Raw genomic sequence first — 4,546 nt, forward strand, 5'->3', positions numbered from 1 at the left:
CCTATGCTTAGCATTCATACCAGGCACATATATCTCCATACCCCATGCTTATTCTCAGAGGTCCATCCATATACTTCTTTATCACCAGACCACTCTAATCACCAGTTTTCCAATCCTGTTCTGTCTACGTCCCTGACCACCTGCCAAACCATCAGGCCCTCCCCAGGAATCAGTGTAGACCTGTGCCTCTGGTTCCCTCTCCAAAGAGAACAACAGAGTTCTTACTGGAGGTCTTCCTGCTGCCTTTCAGGGGCACTCCTGATTGGGTTGGTAAGCAGTAGGCCATTTCCACTTCATGTCTCCTGCAGGACCATCTGAGACAAGGGTGGGGGCTTTTCTCTCCTCAGTCAGTGAGTCCTAAGCGACTCCCCACAAGACTGTACACGTGGACTGAATGAGAAGAGATGTCAGGGAGTCTGAGACACCTGCTCGTGCAATTTACCTGTGCCTTCTGAACCTGCTTGAGCCTGATTGTACCATTTCTACCTGGAAATGTGCATCTCTGATCTCGAGCATCCCTAACATTATGACACAAGGTATCAGGTAACACCGGTTTGTAACGGGACACTCAGGTCCCATGACCCTGTGATATCCCATAGCTAAGTATTCAGTGCCTATCAGGCCCAGTAGAAAGCCAGGAGTCATTTCTCAAAAGGAGAATAATTGTCTGTGGATGAGGGCAAGGCTTTGCTCCTAAACCTTAAGGCTCTGCTCTATGATTCCCTTACTGAAGCTTCTCAGAGGCTTCATACCGCATTGTTAGTTTCCATAGAAACCTCATGCATCATGGATATTCTGGGTCATAAGGCCCAAATGACAGAGCAGCTAGCTCTGGAGACTGGGTCTGCTACACGTACCCTTTGGCCTCTGGGCCCCACTCAAAACACAAAGCCTGATGCATCAGAATAGCATATATAATGCAATATGTTTCCTCTAAAATAAAAAAAGACACACCAAGCATTATCACGTCTTTTTCCGTGGTAAGAGGTGAGAGGAGCAGCATCTTGTTTTCACTTTGGAAGGGACACCCCAGCTCTGTTGAGACCACAGGGCTCATCCCTCAGCCTCTGGCTTGCGTCTGTTTTCTTATTAAGGCATCTTAGTTGCTATTTCTTGTGCATCAGGGCCGATCTGCATAAGGTCAATATCGTAGACCAGTATGATATCTATGGGGCATCAGGACCATCAATATTTCTACCCTCTGGCAACATTTGAAGGTGTTCTGTTGGCTCTGCCAGTGAAAGCAGATTGCTTCCTATGGTCCGTGGTGTAGAGAAAACCAAACATCTGCCATGTAAGCTATGAATTATTCAATTTGCTCCAGATTAAGTTTCTGCACCTGGAGCAGCAGCTGTGATAGAATCCAGCACCTGCTTAAATTTACAATAATCAACATCCTCCGAGATCTCTCCTTCTCCCGACAGACCAACCAGTTCTGTTAAACAAGAATGAGCATCACCACTCCTCCTTCTTTTGAGTCTGATCGTGGCCTTGTTTCTGCACGTTCCTCTCAGGATGGAGTATAGCTTTAGGTTTTGTATCCTAACAGAGAGGGGAGATTTCAGGGGCTCTTCTGACCACAGTAGCTCTCATCCCAGGGGTCAGGAGCCAATATAGGGATTCTTGCAGTTGCTGAGTGAGCTGTTCTAATTATACAGTCAGGAAATGGAGAAACAACCCTAAGGATAGTCCTTGGACCTCCTGGGCCCACTGTGATGTAGATTGGAGCTAAGACTTCCCCTGTCTACTGACTTTTATAAATAACCTCCCCCTCCACTTTGATTAGTGGATCCCAGAGAGGTTTTAAGTCCTTAGAAATAAGCACCTATTCTGAACTCACGTCTTATAATCCCCGAAGTCCAGGGATCCTCCTCTCCCAGTGCACAGTCACCATCTATTAGGGTCACATGTCCTTTGGGAGGAGGCTTGGAGGAGTATATAACTGTGACCATGTTGCAGGGTCCTTCCTTAAGGTGACCTAGTCTCCTCTTCAATCAAGGGTTTGTGAAATTGTTTGAGTGTAGAAACTAAAGTAAAGGTTGTTCATTGCAGTGAATCAAGTCAGGTTTCTGATCACGGGATCTGGAGTTTTTCCTTTTATATGGACCAAGATCTCTGTTAGTAGGTTGCCCATTGATTCTGTCCCTAGGAACACTAATCAGTGAGCCACATTGGATCAAAGACCTGTACAGATCAGAAGCTTCTGACTTGCCATGTCGCTTCTGCTGCCTGTCACTCTAATTGCGCCCACCTTGTCCCTGGCGGGTAAGTACTGCCATTGGCCTCTGCTGTTCTCAGATGCGTGATTCACCTGCAATCCGGGAGCCCATCTCTGCAGAGGCACCGTCCACTGTCACATTGGCATCCAGGAGACAGCCACCAGAGAGGCTTGTGAGGGTCCCGGTGCTTGCTCACTACTGTAGTTCTCAATGCCTTAGTGAGGAAGGGTCTCCTGAGCCCTCTTGGGGAATGTTGAAGGGGTGCAGATAGGTGTACAGGTTATGTATGATGTCCCACTGTAACACTTCTACCTCGAGAACCCTTTGAATTCCTTCCTCTAAATCATGCCAGGAGAGTTCTAGAATCCCAATCGCAGTAGATTTAGGCTACTGCTGAGTCCAAGTTTCAGCCAAGCAGACTGTTAGAACCATTTCGAGTTGTAGTAGCGGACATGTGAACCCCTGCATCTCTGGTGGTTTGACCCATATTAATACATTTATCCCAGTCCTGTGCCATGCTCTGTCCTCTTGGTCTGACATCCTTACAATCCACTTCCACACACATTACCAGGTTTCTGCAGCTATAGATTAGCCCAACCTTGAACTTCGTTTGAAGCATAAGCTATTTCCTCCAAGGTGAGATTTTGTGTTTGAGCCTCTAGAATGTCCTGAGGAGAATTTAGCATTTTACTTTTATTACTTCACAGTTTATCATCAGCTTTTCCTTTGTTGTCTGCTTAATGGTTGCTTTTAATGGCTGTTTTCTTGTCCTTTATATTGACATATACTTCTCTGGCCTATTTTCCTCCTATTGGGAGTTTAGGTTGTTTGCAAAAAAATAATTTTTAAGACATTCTGAAATTGAATACACAGTTATTTCATTATATGCCCTGAGTCTCGTTTTGCTAAGAAAGAATTAAAATTAGGAGGAAATAACCAAGGTGAAATATTCTATTAAATGAAACTAAGCAAACATCTGCGGGAGTTTAGTTCACCTTTAGTTTCCTGACATGAGAAATAAGTAGAATCAGGAAAAATAGAACATCTTAGACCAAAGACATTGAAAGTTGGGATGAAAAACAATCCAAGAGACAGTTCCATTGTTTTCAAATACTTTTCCCATTTAGGTTATTACAGAATATTGAGCAGAGTTCCCTGTACTATATAGTAGGTCCTTGTTGGTTACCTATTTTAAATATAGTAGTGTGTATATGTTCATTCCAAACTCCTAATTTATCCCTCCCCCTGCCTTTTTCCCCTTTGGTAATCATAAGTTTGTTTTCTAAGTCTTTATCATTTTTTTTAGATTCCGTATATAAGTGATATCATATGATATTTGTCTTTCTCTTTCTGACTTATTTTACTTAGTGTGATAATATCTAGGTCCAACCATGTTGCTGCAAATGGCATTATTTCATTTGTGTTAATGGCTGAATAATATTCCATTGTATATATGTGTACCAACCACACCTTCTTTATCCATTCATCTGTTGATGGATACTTAGGTTGCTTCCATGTCTTGACTATTGTGAATAGTGCTGCAATGAACATTGGGATGCCTGTCTCCTTTCGAACCTGGGTATATAACTGGAGACACTGCAGTTTGATGCTGACTCTTAGTAATGGAGCACAAACCATGAAGTTAAAAAGTTATAATTTACATTCTTGTGGAAAACAGACATTCCTCAACCTAAGTGTAGGGAAAATAGAGGGCCACAAGTGCTAATACTTTGATTTTAATCCTTAGCCAATAACAGTAATAGTTGCATATTTCTGTCTACAGTTGGTAAGGCTCTGATGAAGTACATTTTTCTTGCTAAAAGCTCATAGCACATAGCATTGTTACTAGTTTGTTAGTAGCAAATGGACTTTCTGGGGCAGGTAAATGTAAGAGTTCTTTGCACTTTTTGCAATGTCAAAGAGAACTGAGGCCCTGTGCTTTCCATTAACGCTTGTATTTTGGAAACCTTGGAGCTCCTATTGCAAACCCAAGTTTGTTTATAAGAATCAGACCTTCAGGGAATATTTGATCTCAATTTCTTGGAGATTTAGGTAGACCCAAGTCACATAAGCTCAAGTGCTTAAATCACATCGTAGACAACAAAAGCGAAGTTGTTAAGCATCTGTGAGAAAGTGATACAGTTAGGAAAATGCAATCGTAAACTAACTCCATATTACCCAACAAACCATAAAATTAGTACCGGTGGGTCGGCAGGAAATGCAGTGTTGGTCTGGATTTAATGCCGTCTCAAGAAGACATTTTCAATACTGCAGTAGGCTTAATTTTTATTTCCCCTGATAGAAAATCCATAGTCTTGTGACTTCTT

This window comes from Mesoplodon densirostris, chromosome 6 (genome assembly GCF_025265405.1).
Source record: "Mesoplodon densirostris isolate mMesDen1 chromosome 6, mMesDen1 primary haplotype, whole genome shotgun sequence".
Taxonomy (NCBI): Eukaryota; Metazoa; Chordata; class Mammalia; order Artiodactyla; family Ziphiidae; genus Mesoplodon; species Mesoplodon densirostris.